The sequence below is a fragment of the Neoarius graeffei genome, chromosome 4, assembly GCF_027579695.1.
Source record: "Neoarius graeffei isolate fNeoGra1 chromosome 4, fNeoGra1.pri, whole genome shotgun sequence".
Lineage (NCBI taxonomy): Eukaryota > Metazoa > Chordata > Actinopteri > Siluriformes > Ariidae > Neoarius > Neoarius graeffei.
Window position 1 is genome coordinate 39967733 of NC_083572.1, and position 14728 is coordinate 39982460.

The following is a 14728-nucleotide window of genomic DNA, read 5'->3' on the forward strand; positions in this document are numbered from 1 at the left end:
AGAGACAGACAGACAAGTGGAGAGAGACAGAGACAGACAGACAGGTGGAGACAGACAGACACGTGGAGAGAGAGAGACAGACTGGTGGAGAGAGAGAGACAGACAGGTGGAGACAGACAGCCAAGTGCAGAGAGACAGACAGGTGGAGACAGACAGGTAGAGAGAGAGACAGACTGGTGGAGAGAGAGACAGACAGGTGGAGAGAGACAGACAGACAGGTGGAGAGAGAGACAGAGAGGTGGAGAGAGAGACAGGTGGAGAGAGGCAGACAGACAGGTGAAGAGAGGCGGATGAGGAGAGAGAGATGGAGAAAGGGAGAGACAAACAGGTGGAGAGAGAGACAGACAGGTGGAGAGAGAGACAGACAGGTGGAGAGATGAGGGGAGAGAGAGAGAGATGGAGAGAGAGACAAACAGGTGGAGAGAGAGAGATGGAGAGAGAGAGAGAGAGATGGAGAAAGAGAGAGACAAACAGGTGGAGAGAGAGATGGAGAGAGATGGAGAGAGAGAGGTGGAGAGATGAAAAGAGAGAGACAGAGATGAGGAGAGAGAGAGAGATGGTTACTGTAAATTCAGTGTCTGTGATGGTTTATGTTCAGCACACACTCATCCTCTCCCTAAGAGCAATGAACACAGTGATTCTCACCCTAATGACGTGCCATCGACTAACAGTTTACAGGAGGAATATACGGCCTTTTTTATCCTCTCTGTCATTTCCCATAGTTATAAGATCATATCTAGGTAATTTGCCCGTACAAAATAGGAAAGAAAAAGGAAAAATAAAGAAAACCCAACAACAATAAGCCGATCAGAATAAAAATCTCGAGCACGATGTCTGTGCCTCGTGTTTCCCAGAGGACGTGCACATCCACACCGATTCACATGCTAAAGCACAGGATGCCTATAGGCCAGTGTCTGGGGGCCGTTTGAATAAAAGCATCAAAGCATATCTGAGTATGAAAAAGAATTTTGATCAGCTCTTTCATAGTGCTCCCTCATGCAGTTTATATTTGGCAGTCAAAGCAGTGGCCGGGTGTTCGGGTCGCCCAGTCGTGTTGCTCGCAGGTGAAAAGGAAGGAGATCCAACAGGCCAGCGTGGCGTCACCAAGTTTCACCAATCTGTCCGGCACAAACGTGGACCGACCTCACCACAAACAAACGTATGCGCGTCTCTTCCTTGGAGGTTTTTTTTTTTTTGCCACCTACCGCGGCGATGCTCTCTCTGTTCTTCCGAGTCACTGAGCTCCAATTAACATATCATCACAGCTGTTGTAAATCAACAGGCCGCCATGACACATGACAAATCTTTTCAGTTTAAAAAGCTAAACATCATTAATTCAAATCACCTGCTATGGCCTCTGGTGCGAAATGAGTTTACTGAAATGGCTCGTCATTCAATTTAGACAAATGTTCCCTCCTTCTAATCGTAAGACCATTTTAGCTGAGGTAGGAGGAGATGGAGGAGGGAAGGGGCTGGTGTGTGTGTGTGTGTGAGAGAAAGACAGAGGGAGAGAGACAGGAAGCATGACAGAGTTTTAGATGGCAGCTGTGCACACTGCTGCATTTTCACTTTGTAGTCGAATTGCATGGCTCGTAATATAGCTAAACAGATAATTGTCGGAATTGAAAGTGGTGGGGCGCGCGCTAATGGCAGGTTTAAAGCAGCGGGGTGACCGGTGGCGAGGAGCAGGAGTTTAAGCTCCTGTATGACGCCGGCTGATGGAGAACAAGAAGCGCACCCGCTCCGGTGTGGCTGAGAAGAGCGAGGGAGGGAAAGGAGGAGAAACGAGAGAGCCAGCTGAGAGGATCAGGTCCTATGGGTGTGTAATAGAGAAGCTAAAGCAAGAGGGCTAGCGAAATCAAGAGTGGGAAGATATAAGTGGGGAAATGACGAACAGGGAGGAGCACATGAATGAGCAGGCCTGCATGTGTGTGTGTGAGACAGAGAGAGACAGACAGACATGTGATTAATCTTGTGAATCGCTTGCGATACAGTAAAATTAAAAATGCACTTTTACTTGCTCTTTATCAACAGGAAATTCACCCGGAGAGGAACACGCATCATGAGTCAAAACGCGACAAAACTAACGAAAATGCTGAGTATATCGTTTTGTTCTGTGCCAAACATTATCATGACCTCTAACACACACACACACACACACACACACAAACCTCTTTGTTATGCAATCGGACAAGAACCTGAATAGGCGTAATCTTATTTTTCTTTTAATTTTAAGATCTTTCCTTCTGCTTCCTTCATGTTAAACAACTTCTTGTAGAAGGTAAACAGATTGCGTATCGCCATTTCTGACACACACACACACACACACACGGTCTGAAAAACGCCTAAGCGGTCTGATAGGATACTCGGCCATACCACACTCGTATTCAGGACTTGCCAGGAATGTAACCGATCCTGTTCTTACAGCATGTGTAAGAACAGGATCGGTTCTCGATCGGCCGGTGGTACGCTAATGCACTGATGTGCTTCATTCCAAGTACTTTGAAACGGAGTGCACACCTAGAAGATTCTCCGAAACATCGGTCCTTACGTTGTTCACGGGAAGTTCGGAACGCCTTGATGATTATACGCGGCTCGAGTGAACGGCCAAAGCCTTGACGCATGCGTGTGTTTACGACGCATCGTTTTCGCAGGACTGCTAAATCCGGGAAGGCCCTAATCTGTAATCCTTCGTCCATTGCTTCGGTCTGGTTCCAGGACACGGATTAAAATCTAACCTTAATCCAAGCCCGGCTGTGCAGTGACTGCTAATCTAATCATAAAATAAAAATAACAATCATCCTCCTCATCGTTGCTCTTTTTGCAAGTGGCGTACATATGCATGAATATTAACCATCTCTCTTTAAAAACCCAAATCCTGAAGAGGACCATCAGTGAAGGCAGCTCTTCAGTGTCCACATTTACATCATCACGGTAGCCAAAACACACACTCCACGCATGGACTGGCACTCAGCAAAAAAAAAAAAAAACAAGCTGATCGCAACAAAAAGGCCTCCCTGGTCATTCTGAACGCCTCTTCAGTCGATCTAATGGACGTTCTCCTCCCTCACTTCACCGGCAACATAAGAGCGCATGAATATTTAGCGTCGAGTTCAGCCATTAATTGCTCGCGCACGCTTCGACAGCAGATCCGTGGCTACTTCTGTACTGGGACGTTTGTGAACTGTCTGGCCTCGTTTGCATATTAATTTATACAAACTCCAATCGCAGCCTATAGGCTGACCTGAGCTCTTCTCCTCCCTCAGGCTCAGGATGGCAAAGTGCCCAAAACGTGTGGCGATTCAGAGGCGCTAGTTCAGAAATAATCCACCAGCAACACTGACAATGGAGACGAGGAGTCATTCAATACAAGACGGGGTTAAATATATACTAGTGCATCTCAGAAAATTAGAATATTGTGAAAAAGTTCAATATTTTCCATCAGTTATTTAAGAAAGTGAAAATGTTATATATTATAGACTCATTACACATAAACTAAAATGTTTCAAGCATTTTTCTATTTTAATTTTAATCAGTATGGCATACAGTACAAAAAAAATCTCAAAATATTAGAATATTTCATTTCGAGTTTGAGTAAAACAGTATGAACACGGCGTATCTCTCGGTCTAGTTCAGTACACACAACCACAATCATGGGGAAGACTGCTGACTTGACTGTTGTCCAGAAGATGATCACTGATGCCCTCCACAAGGAGGGTAGGCCACAAAGGGTCATCGCTGAAAAGGGTGGCTGGAAAAGGTGCACAAGCAACAGGGACGGCCGCAGTCTTGAGAGGATTGTCAAGAAAAGTTGACTCAAGAACTTGGGAGAGCTTCACAAGGAGTGGACTGAGGCTGGTGTCAGTGTATCAAGACCCATCACGAACAGACATCTTCAAGAAAGGGGATACAACTTTCGCATTCCTAATATCAAGCTGCTCCTGAGCCAGAGACAATGTCAGAAGTGTCTCATCTGGGCTAAGGAGAGAAAGAAATGGACTGTTGCTCAGTGGTCCAAAGTCAAAGTACATTTTGCATTTAATTTGGAAATCACGGTTCTAGAGTCTGGAGGAAGAGTGGAGAGGCACAGAATCCAAGGTGTTTGAAGCCCAGTGTGAAGTTTCCACAGTCTGTGATGATTTGGGGTGCCATGTCGTCATTTGCTGGTGTTGGTCCACTGTATTTTATCAAGTCCAAAGTCAACACAGCCATCTACCAGGAGATTTTAGAGCACTTCACGCTTCCATCTGCTGACGAGCTTTTTGGAGATGCTGATTTCCTTTTCCAGCAGGACTTAGCACCTACCCACAGTGCCAAAACTACTACCAAATGGTTTGCTGACCATGAGATTACTGTGTTTGATTGACCAGCCAACTTGCCTGACCTGAACCCCATAGAGAATCTATGGGGTATTGTCAAGAGGAAGATGAGAAACACCTGACCCAAAAATACAGATATGCTGAAGGCCACTATCAAAGCAACCTGGGCTTCAATAACACCTCAGCAGTGCCACAGACTGATCACCTCCATGCCACACCGCATTGATACAGTAATTCATGGTAAAGGAGCCCCAACCAAGTATTGAGTGTATAAATGAATATACTTTTCAGAAGTTGGACATTTCTGTATTGTAAATCCTTTTTTTGACTGATCTACGGGAATATTCTAATAATTTGAGATACTGGATTTCTGATTTTCATGAGCTATAAGCCATAATCATCAAAATTAAAACAAAAAAAGGCTTTAAATATTTCACTTTACATGTAATGAATATAGAATATATGAAAGTTTACCTTTTTGAATTAAATTATGAAAAAAAAGGAACTTTTTCATGGTATTCTAATTTTTTGAGATGCACTAGTATATAGCACAAGAAAGACTGATAAAAGCAGAATTTCTGTTTTATTCAATAAGGAAAAGGATGATGGCTAAGAATGAGGAAGGACGAGTGCACGACCTGGATCTGAACTGATCAAACTGATGACCTCAAAAGATTCTGGAGCAGAATCGTACGGAGAGAAGAAACAATCAGGCGGCTGAGACTAACACACAGTACCCGTCACAAGTTTGGACACCCCTACTAGTACATACAGTGGAGGAAATTATTATTTGATTTTGTAAGTTTGTCCACTGACAAAGAAATGAACATTCTATAATTTTAATGGTAGGTTTATTTTAACTGGGAGAGACAAAACATCAAGAAGAAAATCCAGAAAATAACTTCATATAAAACACATAAACTGATTTGCATTTCTTTGAGTGAAATAAGTATTTGAACCCTCTAGCAAACAAGACTTAGTATTTGGTGGCTAAACCCTTGTTGGCAAGCACAGCGGTCAGACATTTCTTGTAGTTGATGACCAGGTTTGCGCACATGTCAGGAGGAATTTTGGTCCACTCCTCTTTGCAGATCATCTCTAGATCATTAAGGTTTGCAACTCGGAGCTTCAGCTCCCTCCATAGGTTTTCTATGGGATTAAGGTCCGAGACTGGCTAGGCCACTCCATGACCTTAATGTGCTTCTTCTTGAGCCACTCCTTTGTTGCCTTGGCTGTATGTTTTGGGTCATTGTCGTGCTGGAAGACCCATCCACGACCCATTTTCAGTGTCCTGGCAGAGGGAAGGAGGTCGTCACTCAGGATTTTACGGTACATGGCTGCGTCCATTCTTCCGTTGATGCGGTGAAGTAGTCGTGTGCCCTTAGCAGAGAAACACCCCCAAAGCATAATGTTTCCACCTCCATGCTTGACAGTGGGGATGGTGTTCTTCGGGTCATAGTCAGCATTTTCTTCCTCCAAACACGGCAAGTTGAGTTAATGCCAAAGAGCTCGATTTTGGTCTCATCTGACCACAGTACCTTCTCCCGATCACTCTCAGAATCATTCAGGTGTTCATTGGCAAACTTCAGACGGGCCTGCACATGCGCCTTCTTGAGCAGGGGGACCTTGCGGGCACTGCAGGATTTTAATCCATTACGGCGTAATGTGTTACCAATGGTTTTCTTGGTGACTGTGGTCCCAGCTGCCTTAAGATCATTCACAAGTGTAGTTCTAGACTGATCTCTCACCTTTCTCGTGATCACTGATACCCCACGAGGTGAGATCTTGCGTGGGGCCCCAGACCGAGGTCGAGTGATGGTCATTTTGTATTTCTTCCATTTTCGGACTATTGCACCAACAGTTGTCTCCTTCTCACCCAGCTTCTTGCTTATGGTTTTGTAGCCTAGTCCAGCCTTGTGCAGCTCTACAATCTTGTCCCTGACATCCTTAGACAGCTCTTTGGTCTTGCCCATGTTGGAGAGGTTGGAGTCTGATTGATTGATTGATTGATTGATTGATTGATTGATTGATTGATTGATTGATTGATTCTGTGGACAGGTGTCTTTTATACAGGTGTCAATTTAAGACATCTTTCTTTAATGCAGGTAACGAGTTGATTAGGAGTGTCTAACTGGTCTGTGGGAGCCAGAACTCTTAATGGTTGGTAGGGGATCAAATGCTTATTTCACTCAACGAAATGCAAATCAATTTAATGTGATTTTCTGGATTTTCTTTTTGATATTCTATCTCTCACTGTTAAAATAAACCTACCCTTAAAATTATAGACTGTTCACATCTTTGCCAGTGGGCAAACTTACAAAATCAGCAAGGGATCAAATAATTATTTCCTCCACTGTAGGTTTTTCTGTATTTTGTATTTTCTACATTGGAGAACAATACTGAACACTTCAAAAGTTTGAAATGACAGCTGCAGCATTGACGGAATTAAAATATGTGTTTAATAATTTAGATTCTTCAGCGTAGCCCCCGTTTACCTTGATGACGCTTTGCACACTATTGGCGTTATCTTAACCCGCTTCATGAGGGAGTCACCTGGAACGCTTTTCAATTAACAGCTGTGCCTCATCAAAAGTTAATTAGCGCAATTTCTCGCCTTCTTAATGTGTTTGAGATCAAATAGTCAACAATAAACATACATTAAATAGCTCTATTCCACAACCATAGTAATCCACGTTGTTCTATCCACATTTACTGGATATGAGTAATCGTGCGCTCTGATTGGCTACGCTACTACTCTGCTATCAGCTCATATACCGCAAGTAGAGAAAAACAAAATAGCCGAGCGTGTTACTCAACCAACCGAGGACGACATCAAAACTCTAGTCAAAAAAAAAAATCATCATAATAATAATTAGTTCAATTTATATAGCGCCTTTCTCACACCCAAGGTCGCTTTACAATTAGGGAGGAAAAAAAAAATGTAAAAAAAAAATATATATATATATATATATATATATATATATATATATATATATATATATATATATATATAAAGAGTCCACCAAAAGAAGGTCAGAATGTAATTCCAATGGCAGCGCTACCACAGTCCCACCAGGCGTCCGAAGATAAATCCCACACCGCCGGGCAACATCCCTCAGAACACTGCACCATGGATCCACAAACGGAGCACAAAAGCACCACCACACAGAGCGCTGGACAACCCCGATGTTAAAAAAAGCAACGAGCTCAGTACAGTCTGTAGCGAGGAGCACAGGCATCACCAACAGTGCACCAAGGCCTGAAGGAAACCGATGCCAAAACTGGGTCTGGAGCTACACCACAACCAGCGGATAAAACACCCAAACAAAAATCAAACATCAAGCCACACAAACACAAAAAAGAAAAACAAAAGGAAAAAAAAGATAAATGAAAAGCTCTGGTGAGAAACGGCAGCCAAAAGCAAAAACGGCGTACTCTCAACTGGAAACGGAAACTCCAAAAAATACAAAAAAAAAGGCAACAAAATATGGAATGAAAGTATTTGATGGTAAGAACATATCTTTTTTTTATTTTTCAAGAATTATCATCGCGTTTTTCACAAATTGTAATTTTTCACAAAAACTGTAATTTGATGATGTTTTTCATTTTTATGCATTAAAATTTGTTGAATTTTTTTTTTAGACTGCTTCAAAAGCTCACAGAGGTTTGAAAATTACAAAACTGAAATGTCCCAGGAAGAATTAAATCAGCATCTAAAGCTATTCTATTCCTCGGCACGACAGCAAGACGGCACCTTTCTACAAAAAAACAACACTAAAATTAATTTGTGCAGCCATCGATAGGTTTTTACGAAGTCCTGAAATTATTCTGTCTAATGTTTTGTACAAAGTCACTATTTATTGAATTTGGAAAAAAAAATAAAAAATAAAAATGCTCAGTTTCTCAAAATCCACTGAATGTAGATAGAATAAAAAAAACCCGTTATTCTGCTCAATCTCATCGTACACGACTTATAGCCGACTCGGCTCATGTACAACTTGACGACATCACTTTCAGACATGAAGTGTCTTTTAATTAATAAAAATAAAGAAAAAAACGTTGAATTAACCATTTTTAAATGCTTTGTGACTCAGCCTTATGGCATGGCTTGTTTAAAAAAAAAACTGACAACGAAAACAGAATGTTTAAAGATGATTGGCTAGATAAGCACACGTTTATTCTCCACCTCGACTTCAAAGCAGACGTGTCTCATCTGTTGAGTCTGCGGCGTTAATCAAAATGATAACCTGAAGCGCCACTACAAAACAAAACGCAACCACTTTGAACTGTCTATGGCTATTTATAGACAGAAACTAATCGTTAATGGTTAAGCAGTAAAAGGGAACTGCTGTAATTCCAGCTCAGATAGAGAGAAATAGGTAGAATAACAGAGACAGATAGAAAAAGAGATAAAAAGAAAAAGCAAAGAATGAGAGAAATAGACTGAGTCAGTGTGTGTGTGTGTGGGGGGGGGGGGGGGGGGGTAGATCTATATTCACTGGGTTGGTGTGTGTGCTTAAGGTGTGTACGCAAAATACTTTCCAAGTCACTGTCACTGTTCTGAAATACAGGAAAGTTTAATGTGTGAGTCACTTTGAAACAAACACAACTGTTTACAAAAGACTGAATGCGCAAAAGACACACACACACTTACTCTCTCTCTCTCTCTCTCTCTCTCTCGTTCGGATCACTGTGTCTCACATTCTCCCCTGCTCTCGAGAAACTTTATGAAGCAAGATTGAATGAAGCCAACCAGCTTGAGCTCGTAAACAAAACACCCATCAATAAATCATATTTTCCCCTTCAATCTTTATTCTCGGTGTTCCGGCATTGTGTCTCACGCCCACGTTTACAGTAAACAGGAGGGCTTTCTGACACACAAACAGACACAAATACCAATTAAACTCGTGCTCCAGTCAAGCCCGAGAGAGGCAGAAGTGCAGTCTGCTGAATGTCAGCCTGTCTGAGCCGGGAGATTTTTCAAACCTACCCTGCCTTTCTACAGAGCTTAGAACAAAGTACACAGAGCATCCACACACACACACACACACACACACACACACACACACACACACACACACACAGCTGCCTTAATAGCGAGGTAAAGGAATTTCACTCCTGTCCCAAAACAAACAAAGCTGTCGCATTTCTTTACACCACTCTGAAGTTAGCAGGCCTGAATAGGGCATTATTCCACTCTGTCAGACAAACGCTTTCAAATGAAATCATCCAAAAGTTAAAGAAAAAGCTACCTTTCTTTTTGTGAGCAAGTGAACTGTGAGGATTTTGCTCCCCCAGTGTGGACAACAGCAGCGAGTGGGGAAGAGCCAGGATACATCTCAGCATCAGGTAGTCATTCAAACTTGGGGAAAACAAGTGCGTGTGTGAGAGAGAGAGAGAGAGAGAGAGAGAGAGAGAGAGATAGAGATATGGGGAGAAAGACAGACACACAGACAGACAGATGGGGAGAGAGAGAGAGAGATGGGGAGAAAGACAGACAGACAGATGGAGAGAGAGAGAGAGAGAGATGGGGAGAAAGACAGACAGACAGATGGGGAGAGAGAGATGGGGAGAAAGACAGACAGACAGATGGGGAGAGAGAGAGAGATGGGGAGAAAGACAGACAGACAGATGGAGAGAGAGAGAGATGGGGAGAAAGACAGACAGACAGATGGGGAGAGAGAGATGGGGAGAAAGACAGACAGACAGATGGGGAGAGAGAGAGAGAGATGGGGAGAAAGACAGACAGACAGATGGGGAGAGAGAGAGATGGGGAGAAAGACAGACAGACAGATGGGGAGAGAGAGATGGGGAGAAAGACAGACAGACAGATGGGGAGAGAGAGAGATGGGGAGAAAGACAGACAGACAGATGGGGAGAGAGAGATGGGGAGAAAGACAGACAGACAGATGGGAGAGAGAGAGAGAGAGAGATGGGGAGACAGACAGACAGATGGGGAGAGAGAGATGGGGAGAAAGACAGACAGACAGATGGGGAGAGAGAGAGAGATGGGGAGAAAGACAGACAGACAGATGGGGAGAGAGAGAGAGATGGGGAGAAAGACAGACAGACAGATGGGGAGAGAGAGATGGGGAGAAAGACAGACAGATGGGGAGAGAAATGGGGAGAAAGACAGACAGACAGATAGGGAGAGAGAGAGATGGGGAGAAAGACAGACAGACAGACAGATGGGGAGAGAGAGAGATGGGGAGAAAGAGACAGACAGATGGGGAGAGAGAGCGAGATGGTGAGAAAGACAGACAGACAGATGGGAGGAGAGAGAGCTAGATGAGGGAGAGAGAGAGATGGGGAGAAAGACAGGCAGAGACAGACAGATGGGGCGAGAGACAGATGGGGAGAGAGAGAGAGATGGGGAGAAAGACAGACAGACAGATGGGAGGAGAGAGAGATAGATGAAGACAGAGAGTTGGGGAGAAAGACAGACAGACAGATGGGGAGAGAGAGAGATGGGGAGAAAGACAGACCGACAGACAGACAGATGGGGGAGAGAGAGAGAGAGTGATGGGGAGAAAGACAGACTGACAGACAGACAGATGGGGAGAGAGAGATGGGGAGAAAGACAGACCGACAGACAGACAGATGGGGAGAGAGAGAGATGGGGAGAAAGACAGACCGACAGACAGACAGATGGGGAGAGAGACAGACCGACAGACAGACAGATGGGGAGAGAAAGAAACAGACAGAGTTTGTTGACGGTGTAGTGGCTGCTGCTTTATGTCCCGGGGCTCCCTCATGCCTGTGTTCCCTTCTGGCTCTCCCCTTTTAGTTATGCTGTCATAGTTAGTTGCCGGAGTCCCTGCTTGCACTCAGCACAATAAGTATACCGTTCCTACTTATTCAGGTGACATTGGGCAACCTGCGTTTTCTCTCTCTCTCTCTCTCTCCCAAAATCTGTCCCTCTGAGTTACATGTCAATCCTGAGATCGAGATGCTGACCTCTTGTGCTCCTCGGACTCGCCTGATCCATCCTGGTGCCCTACGTCTGGTTGGAGCCTCATCGCATCGCATCGCTCCTGTGGAGGACGGCCCCATGTGGACAGCTGAAAGTCACACTTGGAAGACGCTCTGGACTCTTACAGTACACTTACAGCTTTTATGGCTGAGGACCACAGTTGACTTGCTAACTTTAGGACTGCAGTGGTCATGAACAGTTTTGCACTCAAGTTTCCATCAGTGAAGAGCTACAACATCAACGAAACTGACCATGTTAAAACTCTTAAAAATTTTATAATCATGTGGTCTGTTATGACCCAAATGAGGATGGGTTCCCTTTCGGCTCTGGTTCCCCTCCGGGTTTCTTCCTCATGTCGTCTGGGGGAGTTTTTCTTTGCCACCGTCGCCACAGGCTCGCTCATTGGGGATGGATTAGGGATAAAATTAGCTGATGTTTTTTAAGTCGTTCAAATTCTGTAAAGCTGCTTTGCGACAATGTTTATTGTTAAAAGCGCGATACAAATAAACTTGACAGACAGAGACAAATGGAGAGAGAGAGAGAGAGAGAGAAAGAGACAGATAGAGAGACAGTCAGACAGAGAGAGAGAGAGAGATGGGGAGAGACAGATGGAGGGGGGGTCTACTGTATCAGGACAGATGTAGTCCTCTTTGTAAACCCAAGACCTCATTTGGTGAGGAAAAAGAGACGAGCACACACTATGGTAGAGTGAGATTTATGCAGCGGTAAAGTGAGCAATGGGGGAATGCAAGTCAATAAGCTTCACAGGCTGAGCCATGATAGCTCTACTTTACTCTGCCCACTGTTTAAACTTGCCACACACACACACACACACACGGCTGAAAGAAAGGAAGGAGAAGTAAAAGAAAGACGCCTCAGTAACTCACCCATGTACGTGGCAGAACCTTACGACTCAAATACTCCACACGTCGCGTCGTCCTGGAACTCGACCTAATCTTTTTGTATTTCCAGAAAGAAAAACTCTCCTAGTTGCAGTCTGGAACTCTGTAGCAGAGATGACAGGAGTGTGTGAACAGCAGCCTTTCCCATACACACTCTTTCTTACACACATACTCTCTCTCTCTTTTTTTTTTCCCCCCCTTCTCTCGCTCTCTCTTCACAGAGACTGGAGGTATGTGGTCTAAACACAACAAAAGCCAGAGCCAGAGCTCGAGATTAAATATGCAGGAAGAGGGCCCCCCCTTTGCATAAACACAAACACTCAGCAAATGAAGTGCTGGCACTAGTCACGCTGCTGCTTGCTGGGACACTTCCTACCTGGGCCACGCTGCATCGCTCAGTCCTGAGCTGCACTCGCAGAAGCTCTACCTAACACCCGAACCTTTAGCGCCGCGCCGCTTTATCGTTTGGAGAAGACACGATGTCGGGGACGATTTTTATTTGCTTAAGTTATGGAACTGATTGATTTTTTTTTTCCATGAAATATGGCTTTATCACTTCCCTTGATCACGATTCATACGGTAGGTAGCTGTTTTAGGCCTGTGAGAATCCTTTAAGGATTATCTTCCACATCCGCCTCCTAGTGGACAAACCAGGATCACGGTGAGCGGAGGGTGAAATGAAGGACGTTCCACGGGGTTCACAGACGCGTACCCTCTTTGCCGAAAGGTGCCAGTCTTGCTGGACGGAGTCTGAGCCCACAGGCACAAAAAGTCATGTGAAGAACTGAGTCTAGCCTTACACTCTTAAAGACACCTACTGATACACTTAGCCAGATGTCAACTGCAAAGCTCCCTCGGCTGGAGCATGAAAGAAAGAAGAGCAAGCGAGAGCGAGCGAGTGGGGGCAGGAGAAAGAAAGCAGAGTTAGTGAGAAAGCAGGACTAAAAAAAAAAACGTGTTAGGGGAGAGAGAGAGAGTTATCTCCCGGGTAGAGCGGGTGCATCAGAAATAGTGAGTGAGCGCGAGAAAGAGAAAACGAGAGAAGGAGACTCCTTAAAATAAACAGGGCGTCACGTTTCAAAGGCAAAGGGGGGGGGGACACAGACATTCCATTGTTCAGGCCAATTATCAGAAGAAAATAATAACAACAGATGGTTTCAGAAAGGCCAAAGAAGGAGTGAGTGAGTGAAGGAGTGAGAGAGAGTGTGAGAGAGAGAGAGAGAGAGAGAGAGAGCTGCAGAACAGATGATGAAATGTGAGAGTGAAGGAGTGTGACTGGGGGTGGGTTAGATCTGAATTGTCGTAGGGCTCTATACACCAGATGTGCACTCCTGTACAGGACAGTTAAACACGTCCACACTTTCCATCTTTCTGCTTGCCAACAGCTAAAGACCGAATGCTCTGATCATCCTACCCCAGATATTCTACACTCTGTTTAATCATAACTTAGCTGTGGGACCATGTCAGACATTGCGACACAATGTGCTGAGCAACAGCCGCCTTCTATTATTTGCGGAGAATGCAGTCGCTCTTATTTAACACTTATTCCACGAAATCGAGTCGTACATGAGCCGAGTCGGCTATAAGCCGCGTACGACGAGATTAAGCGGAATAACTGTCTTTTTTATTCTATTCGCGTTCACTGGATTTTGAGAAACGGAGCTTTTTTTTTTTTTTTTACAAATTCGATAAATAAAAACTTTACGCAAAATGTCCGACGAAATCATTTCCGCTTCGGCAGACTTCGTAAAAACCTACCGATGGCTGCACCAATTGACTTTAGTGTTGTTGTTTTTTTGCTGTCATGCCAATGTATAAAATAGCGTTCGACATTTATTTCATTCTTCCTGGGACATTTCGGTTCTGTAATTTTCAAACAACTTTGAGCTTTTGAACCAGTCTAAAAAAACTCAACAAATTTTAACGCTTAAATATGAAGAATGTCAACAAGCCGGCGAAATGACAGGAGCGATTTGTGAAAAAAGCGATAATAATAATTCCTGAAATAAAAAAAAAAAAAAAAAAAAGATACGTTCTTACCATCAAATACTTTCATTCCATATATTTTTTTTTTCATTTTTTGGTAGCCTGGCAAGCCAGACTAAATGTGAATATTTAGTCTGGCCTCGATCCGTAGACATTTCCGAAGCGGGTAGGAGGAACAAACCGCTGTCTTTCAAACTGTCTCTGTGCGTATAGGCCAACGCTCTGACCAATCAGCGCAACAGTGACTGTGACGTAGTCAGAGCGACAGAAAGCAGTGGGGGAGGCCTTGAAATAAATAATTTTTCAAAATGCGTATTAATTAATAAACAGGTTCTAGATATTAAGAAGTTTGGAGATAATGACCACAAGTTTGGAGTCTGTACCACATACACATTTTTTCCCAAGTGTTTTTCAAGGGTTTGCTTAAACTGTAAACGGTAAACAAGGATCGAGTGGACTTCAGTGGATCAATAGTCGCCACTGAAGTCCACTCGATCCTTGTTTACCGTCAATGGATCGGTCACTCATCAAACAGTCCGCCAGAATCC

General features: G+C 44.0%; 1 protein-coding gene across 6 annotated transcripts in view; it reads right to left on the reverse strand.

Moving 5' to 3' along the window:
* foxp1b (forkhead box P1b) overlaps positions 1 to 14728 on the reverse strand; it is a 402937-nt gene that overhangs the window by 272983 nt on the left and 115226 nt on the right. For 4 of the 6 annotated variants that reach the window (XM_060919243.1, XM_060919244.1, XM_060919249.1 and 1 more), the window contains one exon: positions 12180 to 12297. The exons of the other annotated variants lie outside the window; for them this stretch is intronic. The gene's annotated coding sequence lies outside the window, so the exon portion shown is untranslated. The remainder of the gene's footprint in view (positions 1 to 12179; positions 12298 to 14728) is intronic. 6 annotated transcript variants of the gene reach the window in all.